The following is an 18468-nucleotide window of genomic DNA, read 5'->3' on the forward strand; positions in this document are numbered from 1 at the left end:
TTTCTGTTTTAAGCGTTTAAATATGTATAATGTTAGACAAGCACTCTCTCTATCTGTCCCTCTCTCTCTCTCTCTCTCTCTCTCTCTCTTTCCCTCTCTCTTTCTTTCTTTGCTTATCATAGTAGTGGTTATATATAATTAATCTCACATTTATACTCACATAAATAATAATAAATATTTCATGTGAAATATTTTTACAAAAGTTTGTATATGTTTATACTGATCGAAAAAGTATTATCATTTATTAAAATTTATTAATCCTTTTTTTTGTTATTTTGCCTTAATCCTTTGTTTATAATAACTATTTCATATTAAAATTATATCTATTACGGATTATGTATTTTGAAACAAAAGGATCGACAAATTACGACGATATCATATTTTATGAAATTATAATACAGAAACTTTGCTTGTAGCTATCATTAAATAACATTTTTTTAAAAAACTTTCATATATTTTTCTTGTTTTTTGTTATATTATACTATACAAACGACAAGAGAGAGAAAGAGAGAGAGAGAGAGAAAAAGAGAAAGAGAGAGTTCTTTTATGAATGGGGGGTAAAATAAAAGCGATTGAATTTCGTGGTGCTAAAGGGTATAATGGATTTGATGGAAGGGGAAAGGGGGAGGAGGAACGAAAGTATAGCGTCAAAGCTGGCAACCCTTTGAGCGTTTCGAATTTTGCGTCGTGAGCTTCGAGCCTTCGACCCTTTTCATGCTTCGAAGGCATTTACGCTTTCGACCCTTTTTTCTGCCTTCCTCTTCGTAGCCGTTCATTCGCTTGGAAATTTGTTCTCGGCCTACGCAAAGCGTAAAGCACGTACTTACAAGTACACACACACATACATATACGTATATGTATGTATATACACATACATACTTTTTCGTTTGTGCGCGCGTTTCTACGATATACGAATGATAATTAGTTTTGCATTACTTTGTCGAGTAAAATAGTTGAAAGGTATTTTACTCTCTTCTTTTTTTTCCCTTTTTACAAATCTCTTAGATAAAAGAAAAGAGATTTTGTAAGTATCCATAGTAATTCTCATACATAACAAACTAATAAGATCGTTTTTATTCTACCATGAAATTGAGTAATTAAGTAAATTTAATGTAATTTATTCATGTGAATTTATAATTATAACATTATTTTTACTTAAGAAAAAAAAAGCAACGCATTACTCTCTATGTTATGCTAGAAATTTATCTAAATAGTGTGCGGCGATGCGTGTATATTAAGAAATTTCTATTGTAATAAATTTACTACTTTATGTTAGGTATTATTATAATTAAAATTTCTCTCTCTCTCTCTCTCTCTCTCTCTCTTTCTTTTTTTTCTCTCTTTAATAAAACTATAAACCTACGTATTATATAATTTTATTATATGATTTATTTATCTTATTATATTTGAAATTTATTTAAATTATAATACTGAATTATATAAACTATATATATATATATATATATATATATATATATATATATATATATAAATAATTTAGAACACAAAAATGAATAAAAAAAATAAACAAATGAATAAATAAATATATCATATATTTTTTTAATTATATATTAATCTCTATATACATATATACATAGTTTAGATAAATTTTAATTATACATACATATTAAAATTCGCAAAACAATTGTGTAAAAGAATAATAAAGAAAATTGTCTCGTGTAGATTATAATTACAAATCGCAAGATTCAAGATTACGATCAGCTGTTAACGTTTGATTGTTCGTATGAAAGAAAAAAAAAAAGAAGAAATAATAAAGAAAAAAAAAAGTGATGAGTAGGTACACGCACGTTTAATTTTTTTTTCCTCGATGGAAAACAGCTGGTAAGGTGCGTATAAGTTAATCGAAATTTGATCGGCTATCTGGTAAGGCAACCCTTAAAGAAAATGATCGTAAAAGAAGTGTCGGGTTCGGATATTTCTTACGAAGCTGAGAGATCGTTGAAAGTCCGAAGAGAGGCGAAACACAAAACCAGTAAGCATTGACCCGTCCAGAATGCTACCTTATTGGTGTATAAGACCGGACTCCACGGAGCTTATTTTACAAGATATCGTCTATACTTGTAAATGTCTGTGTTTGTGTGTATTTATGTGTGTATTGCACTCTCCGTTTTATCTACATGCACGATCCTTATATGTACTTGAGACGATGATGGAAAATTGGTTCACCGTTCTACGATCCATAAGCAGTCTCTCTCTCTCTCTCTCTCTCTCTCTCTCTCTCTCCCTCCCTCCCTCCCTCCCTCTCTCTCCCTTTTTTTTTCTCTCTCTCTTTTTTCAATACGTTCAAAATTGGCGTCAAGTCGTGATCGATAACTTTGACACATTTCTTCTTTTTACATCAAGTTTACATAATTCATTTACAAACTACGGAAATGCAAAAATACTTGGATGTTAAAAAAAAAAGAAATATTCGAAATTAATTGTTCTTCAGGAAAGAAAATTGTAATCATTATTCTTATTATTATTAAAGACAGATAAATCACGTTAACATAATCCATACGTAAATCGTAAAACGCAATGATCTCGAAAAAAAAAGAAAAAATATCATAATTAATTGTCCTTCAAAAAACAAAAAAAAAATTGTGATAATTATTCTTATTATCATTAGAGATAGACGAATACGAATCTTCGAACGTACAATTAATTGCTATATATATTAATTATATAAAACGAAAAATTTCTCTTATCGACCATCGGGATATAGATAAAAGAAAAAGATTAAAAAAGTATATTTGTAGGTATCAATCGTTAATAATTCTGATATAACGGAACAAAAGAAAAGAAAAAAAAAAAAAAGAAAAAAAGAAAGAAAAAACTTTGTTATCTTATTTCTTATTTTCGTTCATTAAGCTAAAAATTTATCCCAGAAATGTGAACGAAAACTAGGGTTAATTTAAAACGAACGATTTAACCTCCTAGTTGAGGAATATATATATATATATATATATATATATATATATATATATATATATATAAATGAAGGCAGTGAGAAATAACTTTGCGTGTATACGTCATGTATACATATATATGTATGCATGTGTATATATATATATATGTATACATATCTACATATGCATAGATAGTTACGTTATACTTATATATACGCAAAACGGTGTCACGATATTCGTCGTGACTCTTGACTTCTGCACGTTCGAAACTTTTTAATAGAACACTCGGTTAATTTAAACGAGAGACTCCATGGTATATTAATGAACGATCCCATAACTGAAAGTAGAGCATGCTTTCATTCGTAACAGTGGGAAAGCACATGTCGTCGTTTCTTCGTTCGTAATATACCGTTAAATACACCTAAACGAGACGTCTAAACTTCCGTTCGTCTTTATGATGCAGATTCTACGAAACAGACTTATTTCTTTTTCTTTTCTTTTTTTTTTTATTAACGTCATGTTACGAGCCAATCGTACATTGTCTAACATCTGCATCGAATATGAACATTAAAATTTTATTCGACTATCTTTTTAATTGTGATGGTATAGATATATATATATATATATATATATATATATATATATATGTTATATGTATGTTTATTGATTTTTAGAAAAAAATAATGTTTCGTATAAAATACTTCAATTGAATGAGCCATAAATAAATGATTTTATGATTCATATCGTATATATATTATTTTGAATTTATTTTAAATTATAATGAAAGATTTTTCCACGCGATATATATAAAAGAAAATAATATTAAGTATATATATATATATATATATATATATATATATATATATATGTATAATAATATTCTTTATATTAGTGAAATTATTTTCAAATAAATTTTTCAATCTCTTAGAGATGCAATTAAGTTATTTATTAAAGAAAATAATTAATAAAATAAAAGTAACATTATTATATACGTCTAATGGTATATATATATATATATATATATATATATATATATATATATATATAACCTGTTTTATATCATAAGTTGTTTATATTAAGTATTAGAATTAATATATTTCTTTTTAGAAATTCTAACCATTTATTATTAAAACGAATTCGTTTTATTACTCAATCATTATCTTACGTAGTATCAATATATTCAATTTTTATTTATTATATTTTTCTTATTATTTTTCGAGTTGTAATATGTAATTAATTAATTTTATTCGATTTCAAGAAGTAACATTAACACTTTTTTACGCAAATATTATTATATATATCCTATATCTTTGGTTTTTTTTTTTTTAATTAATTATATAAAATAATAGCGGAATGAAATCTTATAATAAAATTATTTATATGTTATTTAATCATTTATTGTTAGAATAAAACATGAAATAATAAAAATTATTTAGAAAAAAAAATATATATATATATAGTATATACGTATATATAAAATTGAAAGAATTGAAACCGTTAGGAATGTTATTAATACGTTCGACATGGCTTCGGTAGATAGGAAGGGAAATGCGTGATTAGAAACTAGAAACGATGACCGCTAAGTACAGTGATTTTATTTAACGTCACTGTCTATGCTTCTACGAGCATGCTAATAACGTGAACGATATAACGTGCGAAAAGCGGCAAATAACTGTCTGCATCTTCCGTCGGACTAAAAGAAGAGACGAGAGTTAAACACAGCTCTCAACGGTCCTTTCAACAATCGTTTCTAAGCGCTAGCAGTATCGTTTCTTGAAAGAAAAAGCCTCCGTAAGATTCTTCATCATTACTCTAGATTATAATTGATCTATAATCTTCTAACATATCATATAGTATGGTATTACATCGTACATTAATTTAACGATATAATGTGTGTAATTGATAATAATAATGAAAGAAAAGAAAAAAAAAAGGAGAGAAAAGAAAAAAAATTCGGAGTTATAGCTTCCATAGAGATTATTATTCTTCTTGTTGGTAATAATTTGAATTTAATAACATACGATTATTAAACTATTTCATTTCGAATTACTTGCTCGTCAGAAACATTAGATATTCATATTAATATATATCTATTATTTATTAGATTAGATATTAGATATTATTATTTAAAAATGTCATTGGACATTAATATTTGAATATGTTTGATACTTCAATGTATAAATATATTTGATATATATATATATATATATATATATATATATATATATATATTTATACATATTTAAATTTATCCTGATATCTTAATATTTAAATATATCCTGATATATTAATCATGTTTTGATCGATTTAACACTAAAAGGTGAAATTTTATATTTCAAGAAAATAAAAAGAAAAAAGAACGAAATGAAATGAAATCACTGTAACATATTATTTTTCCTAATCACTAGCACAATGTTATTTGTTATTATTATAAAAATTTATTTTCATAACTTTCATATCTAATATTAAACTATGACGAAAATTTTTAATTGAATTCCTTTTTCTTATTAATTTCTAAAATTAAAGAAGATATTTCATCTATGATAAGTCTAAACTGATTTTTGTAATATGATAACCGTTAAGGTTATATTAATATTTAATTTAAAATTTTAACGGATCGAATAGAAATATATATATATATATATATATATATATATATATATATATATATATATAGATATGTGTATAAATATGATTGAAATATTGAGTAGAAATAAATAAATTCGATAAATTTTCTTTCTAAGTCACTTAGAATTCCAATGGATTCGAAGCATCGATTCCCACTCATGGACACCCACTTACACTCGCTATTCCTAACGTGGATAGTGGACATCGAGGTCAGTCAACTGCAACGCAATGCAAGCTATGCGTTTGCGTGCACATAGTGGAATTAACACGTAAGCCTCTTATATATACGCGATTGCATCCGTGACTCTCACCGTTTCGTGCTTATTACGATTCTTGTTCGTTGCTTTGGAAGGTCAAGGAAGTTACTGAAATACTTTCAAATATAGTTTTTCATATCATATCGTTTTAAAGTAATAAATTAGGATAGATATTGCCTTTCTTGTCCGTTTCGCATGGAGAATAAATACCGGTCTTTTTTGACCTTGACACTTATCGCAAACAGATAAGAAATGTTGTCAAGTCTTTTTCATTATGATATGTGTGTGTGTGTGTGTCTGTATGTCTGTGTGTGTGTGTGTCTGTATGTCTGCGTGTGTATACGTATATACTTGTAATATGTATCGCAATATGCGAGATAACGCGTTGTATGAGCATTTATTTTTCTTTATTTTTTTTTTTGTAATATTGTACAATATCTTTTGAAAAAAAAAAATATCTGACGTGTTTACTTGTATTATTCTCGAAGAAGTTGAATATTAGACGATTATTTATTTTTAACTTGTAAATATTTTATAATTTATATATATTATATATATATAATATATTTATATATATTATATATATAAATATATCATAAATAAATTATATAAATAAATATAAATATAATAATATGTTTAATATAATAATAATAATCAATTATAACATATATATATATATATATATATATATATATATATATATATATATATAGATATAAATTATGCGTATTTTAATAATATCGTCATTCGATAGAGGTGCTCATTGAGCGAGACGTTTCTTATTATCGTGAAAAATATAGTAACTGTGATCAACAATTAGGTCACGGCCAAATTATTTGGATGATGTTTATTTTATGAATGCAAACAATATCTCAGAATATTTTTTCTTTACGATTACGCGATCCTCTTCTAATTTAAAACTAAAAATTTAAACGTTTGACAAATTTTTTACTATAATGTGACTAGCTAAAAGAAATATTTCTAGGACAACGTAAAGACATCCGAAGATTTCGTGTGTTCATTTTTAGCTGAGAATCAAGCCGTCATGTACGATGAAACGTTGCTATCTATTTAAGTGAGTACGTACCGCGAGAATTTCTCACGACATTCAGCATCGTAATTTCTCTCTCTCTCTCTCTCTCTTTTTTCTCTCTCTCTCTCCCTATTGTTTGGCTTCGACTCAGCAAATTCCGTTCAAAAAAAAAAAAAAAAAAAACGAAAAAAGAAAAAGAAAAACGAAATATTCTCGCAACATTTTGTTCGGTAAAATAAAAAAAAAAAAAACAGCATGACTCAGATAAGTATTCGGGCATTTTCGTAATGTAACAAAAATTCAACAACATCAAATTAAATATTTTGAATTTGTCCAAATTCAATAACATTTTCTAAATCTAATAAAATACTCGAACATTTCTTAATGGTAAATTAAAAGAAAAATAATTTTATAGCTATATAAAGTATGTTTAGCATGTAAAAGAGAAAATAAATCTTTTTCAGATAACTTTTTATTAAATATCATGTAAAATTGATCAATCCTAAAGTTATGTTTATCTATAGATATTTAAGATCGTAATTGCGATACAATGATAATACAATTATGTGAATTTGTAGATCTTTATAGAACGAGATCTTTGTAGATCTTAGTGTAACTCATTTCACAAAGTTTCACAGATACACATGATACACAAGCACAAATTCATAAAATATATACATTGTAATATAATATAATATAAAAAAAAAAAAAAAGATTTCATTCATCATTATATTTTTTATCTCTGTTACAACAAAAAGATCTATCTATTTCTTAACTTTTTAAATATTTAACTTTATACAACACAATAATTTCTTTATATTTGTTATTAAAAAGTTGTTATTAAAAAGTTGAAAGTATTTTTTTTTGTTTTGTAGAAAAAGATTATTCAATATAAAAAAAAAAAAAAAAGAAAAGAAAATGAGAACCTGAATATTTCTTTAATCCAACGTATAAGAAAGTTCAAGTTTTCGATCGATACTTTCGAAAAATAAACGAGCCGAGAAGATTGATTTTCTTCAAAAGGAACACTACGATCGACCACTTCCTCTCCGCGTCTTGTATTCATCTGCCAGAACGGGATGACTTTTCACTGACGAAAACGACTTTCTCCGTGTCGAAGCAAGTGCCGAAGCACGTAAAGACATTCCTGTACACTCGTAATACGCGACACACAATATAAATATATAAGTATATGTGAATATAAATACATACATACATACATACATACATGCATACATGCATACATACTTATATACATATATATATATATATATATGTATTTATATGTATGTATGTATATACTTATGTATACGTTGCGTGTTATCTAAACAGATATAATAAACAGCTTTTATTCACATAATATATTATATATATATGTGTATATATATATATATATATATATATATGTATGTAAATTCATAAAATCTATAGTGTAGAATTTTTAAATAACTTGTGTTATGCACAGACGCGATCGAGAGTGATCGGATCCGCCATTGTTGCGGTTGGAATGAAAAATCATCTCTCGACCTTGGCAGATGTTGTACAGAGATTGAAACTGGTAACAACAATGAGACGTGCCAATTCTATGCTTATGATTTTGCGAAACAACAATGACTTATCGAAATAGAAACGAATCGTGATTCGTGGATTTGTATTACAATGAATGTTAATAAATATATTTATCGTGATTATCTGAGCGAATCGAAGAAATCGTTTGCGATAAAAAAGTAATCGAATGCAAAGTAAGTAGGTACGTGAATATCCATTACGTGCCGATACGTAAGTAGCTATGTATATATAAGTATGTATTTATATGAATAATTGATCAGTTTCTTTGAAACGCTCTTTAATCTTTATTCTTTTAAGAAGATAAAAAGATACTTTCTATTTATACATTCATTATTATCGTTATAGTTCTTTTTACGATAAATAAGATATTTTCACTTTCAGATACGCTTTTCGAATCAACTGAGGAAAAACGAGAACGTTCGATGTCATTTAATAGATATATACTATTTTATTTATTAGGTCAATATTTCTTTTCTTTTCTCTAGTTTTTCTTTTTTTTTTTTTTATCAATCAATATACAAGTATTTTGTAAAATAAACGATCGTTATATATAAATATTCTGATTGATACAAATAAAATGAATTGTCACGTTTAGCTCACTTACGTGACGATATTTTATTATGAATATTCAATATTTATTGAAAATATTGATCAAATATTTAAAAATACTTATGGCAATAAATAACAGCCGTACGTACATATGTATATATATATATATATATATATATATATATATATATATATATATATTTAAATACATATGTGTTTGTATCTTTCGAGAATAGGAAAAATAAAAACTTGATTTCAATAAAACACTTCGATCACCGTCACATCATCATCGGCGGATTTATCTCTTTGATCGTTCGAGTACTCTGATCACGTTATCCTTGCGCATGTATGTACATCGTACATTGACGTCACTAAAGCTCATCTCTTCTTTTTCTTTTTCTTCTTCTTGTTCTCCTTCTTCTTCTTCCTGCGAAGGTATTCGGCCATTCCAATCGCATAGTTTTGAAATTTTTAGCGAGCGAACGATAACGCATAAACGATCGTACAATAAAAGCATAGATTCGTATAAGTTCAGATAATATGCTTAAGAATTTCTATCGTCTTTCATAATCCCGCTAATAAAAGTAATTTTCTATTTATACTTTAATGAGTAAACAAAATCGTTACTTCATCGATCCTTTTACAAACTTGTTATTCCTTATCAATAAACTTAAGGCATGATCAAATAAAAAGAAAAAGAAAGAAAGAAAGAAAAAAAGAATGAAAGAAAGAAAGAAAGAAAGAAAGAAAATAACAATAACAATAATAATAATAATAATTGTAATAATAATCATACTTTTCGTACGTACCTGGAGAGGAAGGAAGAACACGTCGAGCGAATCTCCTCTTGAACGGTGGTCACAGCAGCACGAATACACTCATACACGGTAAAGAGAGAGAGAGAAAGAGAGAGAGAGAAAGAAAGAAGTATATATATATATATATATATATGGAGACACACGCAAGTACAGAAAGAGAGTAAACTTCTGGGTTGCGTCTGGGTTGCGGGAGCGCGAGCGAAACGATCGTATGGGCGGAGCCGGTGCAGCCTCCCGAGGATATTTCCTCAGGAATTTGCATACAATCCTTTTGGAGCGATAGCGATACACTCTCGACGACTGATCCCCAACTTTGTGTGGAAAGTCTACTTTACTTCCTCTCTTTATTCTTCCCCTTCTAACGCTCTCTATCTCTTTCTATATTTCCTTGTTAAAATGTCCTTTGTTTCAATACATCACAACGTTTACTTTTTTTTCCCCCTCTCCCCCTCCCAACCCCTGGTTTGTTTTTATTCACTTACACCTAAAATATATTTATTTATTATTTACTTGTTTCTCTATATTTTGTTTTTTCTTTCTGTTGAAGATTGCGTGGAAAAAGATAATAGATGAGAGACTGAGAGAATAAGAAAGATAGATAAATAGATAGATAGAGAGAGAGAGAGAGAGAGAGAGAGAGAAGAGGGAGAAAAAAGAGAAAGAAAGAAAAAGAGTAACGAAATACTTCGTGCAGATCGACGATGATGACAACGATGATGATGATAATGGTGTAGAATCGATGATGCTTTTTATTTTATATTTTATCTTTTTTTATCTATCTATCTATCTATCTATCTATTTATTTATCTATCTATTGAGCAGCACCGTACAAAGAGCCACCACCGCACGCTCGAGAACCCAAGCGAGCACTGCTCGCGCCAACAGGTGAGCTTCGGCCTCAGCCACCGCCGACGATTTAGTCCAGTGACGTATCAACCGGTGTGGCGTCCTTAACAAGGGCAACAGGTGTTTATACAAAGCATCCCTACTACTCTCTCTTTCTTTCTTTCTTTTTTTCTTTCTTTCTTTCTTTTTTTGTTTTTCTCTCTCTCTTTCTCTTTCTCTCATTCTCTTTCTCTCATTCTCTTTCTCTCTCAAACACACTTTATCTTCGTCACTTTCTCTCTGTCTCTAGTTTCTTTCGTCGTAGTAAATTCAGTTTTCATTGTTATTTAACAATCTTTACGATTTTTAGTTTCTTAATTAATTAATTAATCCGTCGGGATTTAACATAGGCTTGAAATTATTTCCCCGTATATTAGATTATTATTATTTCTTCCTGATATATTTTCTTTCCTTTCCTCCTGTTGTTCTGATTGCAATAAAAAAGAAAAAGAAAAAAAAGAAAAAAAAGAAAAGAAAAAAAGAAAAAGAGAAAAGAGAAAAAAAAAGAAACAAAAATTCCTTTTCTCCATTGAGAAAAGGAATCCATTGTATTGTACTTTGATTTTAATTTTTTTACTATTACTCTCTTCCCATCGTAATTCTTCTACGTTTATAATTAGACGCAATAATTGTTTGTATTTGTCTCTTTCCTTCCTTTCCTCCTTATTTCTTTCTTTCTTTTTATTTTTTTCTTTCTATTTCTTTACTTTTTTTCGTGTAATAATAATACGGTAATGGAGAAGCCACGACAGTTGTTAAATTTTTGCAAGCTGTTATGAAATTTACACGCGGTTTGAGTCATCAGTCCGATGAGAAATGCATGACGTCGTTGATTAATATCGTAGATCCGTGCGTGGTTTTATAAGAGCGAATTTCGTCTTTGAAAACGAACGAATCATTGAAATAAATTCGAATGTTGCCTTTCTCGACGATCTTTGTATTCGTTTGCAATCGATTTTTCGACAGTTTTGCAATACTTTCTCCTATAGGCGATGGTAAATTGACATTTCGCTATTTTGAAATTGTTTCTTTCTTTTTACATGTCTTAAAAAAAGAAAAAAACAAAACAAAACAAAACAAGAAAAAGGAGAAAAAAGATAGAAAAAAAAAATAGAAAAAAAAAAATCAACTTGAAAGATAGTTCTTGTTGCAATATGTTTTACTTTTATTTTTTTTTTCTATGATAATAAATACTACACATGTCACATCTTGAGATCATTCTTGGTATCTATCATCTTAGGACATATATATATATATTTATATATATACACACACATGCTATCTATTTCAATGTCAACTTTTATATATAAATAGATACTCATGCGGCTTTTACAAATAATTTTTATTAATTATAAATAATATCGTAATATTACGAAAAATTTGAATTATGTATAATTATGAGAGTTAAGTTGACATGTATGAGTACGTATTTATTGTAAAGTATTAAAAAAATTATATAATCTTGTTTTTTATTTCGTCGTCTTCTTTATCGATAGAGAACAATGTGTTATTTGTTAAAGTTAACGCGCTATATTTTCAGATGGCACTGTCTATAACATTCATCGATTCTACATTTTGTTTTGAACAATTTTGATAACACGCATTTAATTTTGTATAAGAGCAAAGAAATATATTCAACATATGAAAAAAATTGACGAGTTTTGATAAATAAATGCAATGTGAATCGATAATAAATAATATGTACAAGAGTTTCGCGTTTACAAAGGCTCTCGATCAATCTTAAAGCTTATACGAGTTAAATATATATATAACAACACTTATATCATTTAATATATTCGTTGTTATAATGATTTTTGTAAATTTATAATAAAATTTCAACAGTTTTATTGTACACTCTTAACATGAGCTGCGGTGTCCGAGTGGTTAAGGAGTTGGACTCGAAATCCAATGGGCTTTGCCCGCACAGGTTCGAATCCTGTCCGCAGCGTATAATTTTTTTTTTCTTTTCAAAATTTTCTTTGCAATGTTTGCATTGCGATATATAAAAAATGTGAGGATATACTTTTAATATACGCTTCGCACAACATATAGAAATCGTTATTTTATTTTTTGATAAAGATTATAAACACGAAAATAATTTTCATAACTGCTATAGATTTTATTGACGAGTACAAAAACGAAATGATTGATGTTCAAAGTAAATAAATTATCATACAATGGAAATGAAAAATATCTTGTTGCTTAGGAAAATCGTCTAATATTATCAAAAAAAAAAAAACTTTAAGAAAATTAATTAATTTATTTAATCCAAAATTATTATTTCATTTAATTTGATTGTTTATGATTTTATCTTGATTGTTATATGAAATATTTTAAAATGCATGAATTAAATCGTCTTTTTATCTATTCTGGCGTTATGAATGATTGAGGAAACACGCAAACATACACACACATATACACACAAAAGTAATATTAAATGTTACTTTTAATAATGTAAGTAAGGTATTTATTAACATAAATACAAAGTATAATAAACGAAATTTATAACCTCAATTAACGCAAAAAAATTACATTTTGTTATTTCGAATATCTAATCAAGACTAATTCATATTGCTTGCATGCTCTTACTCTCTTCTTTTATTGTCTTTTTTTTTCATTTTTTATGATGATGTCTATGTACGTCTTACATACATACATATGTAACAAGAAAATCGATAAAAGTAATTAAATCGTGGTTACATTATATGCTTGTACTATGGCTTTTCGGTAATAGAAGATTTAATGCACTGGTAAAATAGAACTCATTAACTCGTTGGATCATGATAACGTCGAACGAATAATTTTCAAGGAATAAGAGATAATATTGAAAGAATATTATATATTGATGAACTCGTGAAGTGTATCTAACAGATTGAGAAAAATAATTTGCTTGTACGCAATTGAAAAACGCATTACGTTAAACAATTAACATTTTCAATTTCTTAAATGATTTTAATATTATCGTTTGTCAGCATAGATACTTTCAACAAAATTTTCTGTCACTTAACGAACGTTTACAGTCTAATACAGGACTTTTTAAACTTTTATATGCCGTGACTTATTTTTCAAAAACATTAATGAATAACAAAATGATAAGCATTACTTGTTGATTAGGCGATCTATGTAATAAAATATCTATGTAATAAAAGCAAGTTAAGTATATTAGTAATATAACATTATTATTAGATTTAGTGTTTCGATATAACAATTGTATTTTTAAATGTATCAAAATAAAAAATCTTAAATATTTATTTGTTTTGTTTCATTTTGTGAACATAATTTATCTCTTAGTCATCAACTGATATTTAGATTTTTATCAAAGAAAAAAAAGTAAAAAGATAATGATTTTCTATTATTTCATGGATATAAACTTGTTACGTAGAAGTTTAGGCAAACGAAAAATAATATCTCCCATCAATAAGTCATTAACGTCGAAGATTTTATTCATTGGTTCTAAGTAAAAGTTATTATTATTAAAGTATAATATTATCATATTATATTATCATATTATATTATCATATGTATGCTATCATTTATATAATATAAACGATTGTAAATTTTCGATCAAACGAAGGAAAAGAAAACAGAAACTTTGATCTAACTTTTGGGAAAATCATGGTATATAGATAATTAATCATTTTCTTATTAGAAATAAATTTGAATATGAAGAATATGAAAAATTAGTTCTATGGAAATATTTATCGTTCTATTAAATTATCGAGATCTTTTTACTTTTTTGATGTCATATATACAATCTCATTTGTCATAAGTCACTTGATCGAATATAAAAGGAACTATTGAAAATGATGCATGGTTTTTTAAAACAGATAGGTTCGTCGTTTAAACGTGTAAATTATATTGATCTTAATTTTGTAAAATTTTATAGGATTTTTGTATCATTATACTCTTATTTTATATAATTGCAAAACAGAAAACATTTCCATGAACAAACTATCCGGAAATATTCAGAAAAAATTGATCTGTTCAACGAGAATAATATTTCTTTTGAAAGGCTCGAGGATAATGATAAATGTATACTAATTGTTGAATAATAATGAATAATATTGATATAAATATTTGATCTTTTTTTTTTTACGGATTCCATACAGAAGAAAATTACTATGATAGATCTACTTATGTATAATAACATCTTCGAATAATAATCAAATCTTTGAAAAAAGAAATTATGAATAAGTTAATATTTTCATATTTGATTTAGATTGTAGTATACTGATTTATTTCGAATAATGATCTAAGTGATCTAACATTTAAAATGAGAAAATAATATGTAGGAAAAAATCTTCGTAGACTTATGATAGTACGGCAATAGCATTGTATTTTGTTTTGTGTATATTTGCAAAACACAAAAACATACAGTTAATGTTTTCAATCCAAAAGATTGATCGAAATGGATGTGTTTTGTATCTATAATGAATAACTAATGATCTAATAATTTATAAGAAGTTACGTAAGACAAGATAAATATGTTTATACATCAACGAGATGATAAATTAACGATCTCGACTGTAAAAAAATTTTTATACTTGGAAAGATATATCTATGAATCACATCGTTGTTAATTTAAGCGTTCCTTCTATTTCGTTATATTATCATGTAATATGTATTTACATTTCGAATGATTTTTCGTTTCATCATTTAAATCAAATAATTAATTATATATTAATTTTTTCTCAAAATCATTTAGTCCCAGCCGATTCGATTTATAATGTGAATATTTTCAGTGTACGAACAAATCCAGAATATTGGCCAAATTCTGATGTTTTCGATTCCGATAAATTTTAATCGAAAATTGTAGAAGGACGTAATCCTTGCACATACATCCCATTTAGTGCAGAATCAACAAATTGATATCGTTCTATATTACATGCAAAAATAAGAGAAAGATCGATATCGTTGATTTTATTTATTTTTATTGATTCATAAAAATCCGCAATGTTTGACCTTAAACTAATGGCACTTGATATCTTACACAATTTTCAATGAAAATCGAATAGATATTGTGAAAAAAATGTCTATTTTATGGATATGTATAAACTTGACATTAAATGATCTAGATAGAGAGAAAATAATATTCATTTTTATTTTGTCGCTATTAAATTCATCCATAGTTTACTTCATATTGAAGTAATAAGTTGTACAATATGCAAACTAACATTAATTCAAATTTAAACATTTCAGATCTTCGTCCTATGATTTATATTTTTTTTTTATTTCTATATGTAATATTCTTCGAAATGATTTATTAATCTTGTTCTAAAGGAGATATATGAGTAAAAAATATTTTCTTTTCCACATCTGTTACACGTTTTTCGATGAGAATTTATCGAAAAGAAAAACATCGGAATTTGGCCAGTATTATGGATTTCTTCGTATGCCGTAGATATTTATATTATATATAAAATAGAATGGGACTAAATAATTTTTAAAATATTGATATATGATTAAATATTTGTTTTAAATGATCAAACGAAAATTCATTCGATATGTTAATACATATCATATGATCAGCTGAAAATATTGAAAAATTTGATGAAATGTAAGAGAAATGTTTGGATATAAACAAAATGATACTTTGATAGATATTTGGAGGTATGAAAATATTTTTAGAACCGAGATTGTCGAATTATTATCTTTTTGTCGCATAACTATGTTCACTTCGTTTCTTATATTTTTCTATATATTAATAGATCGTTAATTATTTATTATAGTTATGAAATGAATCTCTTGATCAATCGTTTTGGATTGAAAATGTCATCTGAACTTCTTTGAATTTTGTTAGGAAATTTAAAACAAAGTACAATACGATTTCCCGTAATGTCGTTGTTCTATGAAGATTTTTTTTTTTAACAAAATTATTTTCTCTTTTTATTTCTTAGATATTATTCGAAACAAATTAATATATTACAACTTACGTCAATCATGATTGTATTTCGATTTCTTCTCGAATTTATTTCTCATTGATTTGATTACCATTAAGAGATGCAATTATAAGTAGATCCAGCATAGAAAGTTTTTTCTTGAATATCCAACCTGTGACGGAAATATTTGATTTCAATTACTACCGAGATTATGATTCATTATTAATAAACAATCAAAATATACTTATTATTCCCCTTGGAGAATGGTGGATTATATATTGTACAAATTTTATTCAAAACTAATGAATGAAAGTATCCAAAGTTAAAATGATATGAGCTATTATTACGCACTTGTCTAAATCATTTTACAATATGTTCATATCCATGAAATGATAGCAAACGAATATCTTTCTATTTTTTGAAATATCCAAAAGAAACTTTTAAAATAGGTTTTTTTTCTATTTACTTGATACTCATTATGAGTAACTATATGTAACTCATTATGAGTAACATATATGTGACATATTTATCGATAATACGTACATATCTATTTTTTCTTTTTTATTGAATGACATTGACGATTATCATTGAAAAATAGATAATGAGAGAGAGAGAAAGAGAGGGAGGACGAAGAAAATAATTTACTTTGCTCCTGTCTTATCATCACTTCTTTCTTCATTTTTCGTATGAAATGTAGTTAGTAACGGACGAAAAATATATCTTATAGATAGAAAAATATACTTTGTTCATCGCTCTTCATTCGTTTTCCAAACTTTTCCAAAAATAAATGTTCTAAAATAGAAATAAAATATTTTTTATTAAATAAAAATTCCATGGTATAAGAGAAAACTTTAAACTATTGAATTTTTATAAGAATTTTACTTACAATTTTCAATTAGAAAACGATGCGTATTTCATTCTATGGGATATAATTTTGAATCTTTGAATTTAATTGAAGTTATTTCGTGCTCTCTCGATATTTTGTTGAAAGTGCGCACAAGGCAAATAAAAATGAAATGAAATTCAATTAGTCCATGTGGAATATTATTATTTCTGAAAGAAATACGAAATTAATTCAATCAATATTTCTTTATATAGAATCGTATGCGATGATAATAAAGAAAAAAAAAAAAACATTTATTGTATGTGTGCAAGTATGTATTTATATGAACAAATATAAATAACATTTAATCAATAAAATTATTTTAATGATAAAAAATGTGTACAATGAAGTTAGATAATAGATGAATAAAATTAAAAAGATCACATTCAAAAGAATTCATCGTATAACAGAAATAAAGAATATATTGTCACAATAAATGTAAAATACATATACCTATGTCTAGAGAACCTTAGCATTAGTATTTAGAAAGAAGACTTTATGAACTAATTAAATTATTTAATACATTTTTATCAATGGATAATATATAATTAAGTGGACCGGAAAGTAATGTCGTTTCTGTGCATGTCGATATTTGATTGTTAAAAATTTATTCGTTTGAATTTAATTTAAGAAAGCGACATAACTTTCCGGTCCACTTAATATATATATATATATATATTATATATATATTATATGTGTATACATATATACGTGCACTAAAATGAACGATGATTTAATATGCATAAATTAAATATTTTTCTTAAATATTATGAACAATAGGAAAAACACTAAAACAATATTAAGTCCCTAATGGTAATAATGTATAATAAAAGAAAAAAATGAAAATAAAAGTAATTATATGATATTTACATTGTTTACTCTCGCTGCGATTTTCATGCAATAGATTTATCAAGGCACTAGTTGAACAGATCTCTTCAAAAAGACTGAATCGACGTTAAAACGCTGATTGAACAATATTTGAGGAATAAAAGATATTTGAAGGAATATTAGTTTTATATATAGCAATCGAAGTGTTTGTAATAATCTTGAGGAAACGA

The 18468-nt window shown here is 26.4% G+C and overlaps 1 protein-coding gene, 1 long non-coding RNA gene and 1 other non-coding gene across 3 annotated transcripts in view; 1 reads left to right on the forward strand and 2 right to left on the reverse strand.

The window, feature by feature from the left end:
• Nucleotides 1-10632, reverse strand: part of LOC124426512 (echinoderm microtubule-associated protein-like 2) — a 29693-nt gene extending 19061 nt beyond the window's left edge. Inside the window, exons 1-2 of the mRNA XM_046968265.1 lie at nt 10449-10632; nt 9755-10247 (exon numbers count right to left, since the gene is read on the reverse strand). The gene's annotated coding sequence lies outside the window, so the exon portion shown is untranslated. The remainder of the gene's footprint in view (nt 1-9754; nt 10248-10448) is intronic.
• Nucleotides 10633-12514: 1882 nt separating this feature from the next.
• Nucleotides 12515-12596, forward strand: Trnas-cga. Its single transcript has one exon. It is a non-coding gene; the product is annotated as a tRNA-Ser (tRNA).
• Nucleotides 12597-13112: 516 nt separating this feature from the next.
• On the reverse strand, nt 13113-18466 carry LOC124426884. Its single transcript, XR_006942824.1, has 3 exons — nt 18281-18466; nt 17414-17580; nt 13113-17319 (listed from the first exon to the last, which is right to left on the reverse strand). It is a non-coding gene; the product is annotated as an uncharacterized LOC124426884 (long non-coding RNA).
• Nucleotides 18467-18468: the final 2 nt, after the last annotated feature.

Source organism: Vespa crabro, chromosome 9, assembly GCF_910589235.1.
Source record: "Vespa crabro chromosome 9, iyVesCrab1.2, whole genome shotgun sequence".
In the NCBI taxonomy this organism is placed as follows: Eukaryota; Metazoa; Arthropoda; class Insecta; order Hymenoptera; family Vespidae; genus Vespa; species Vespa crabro.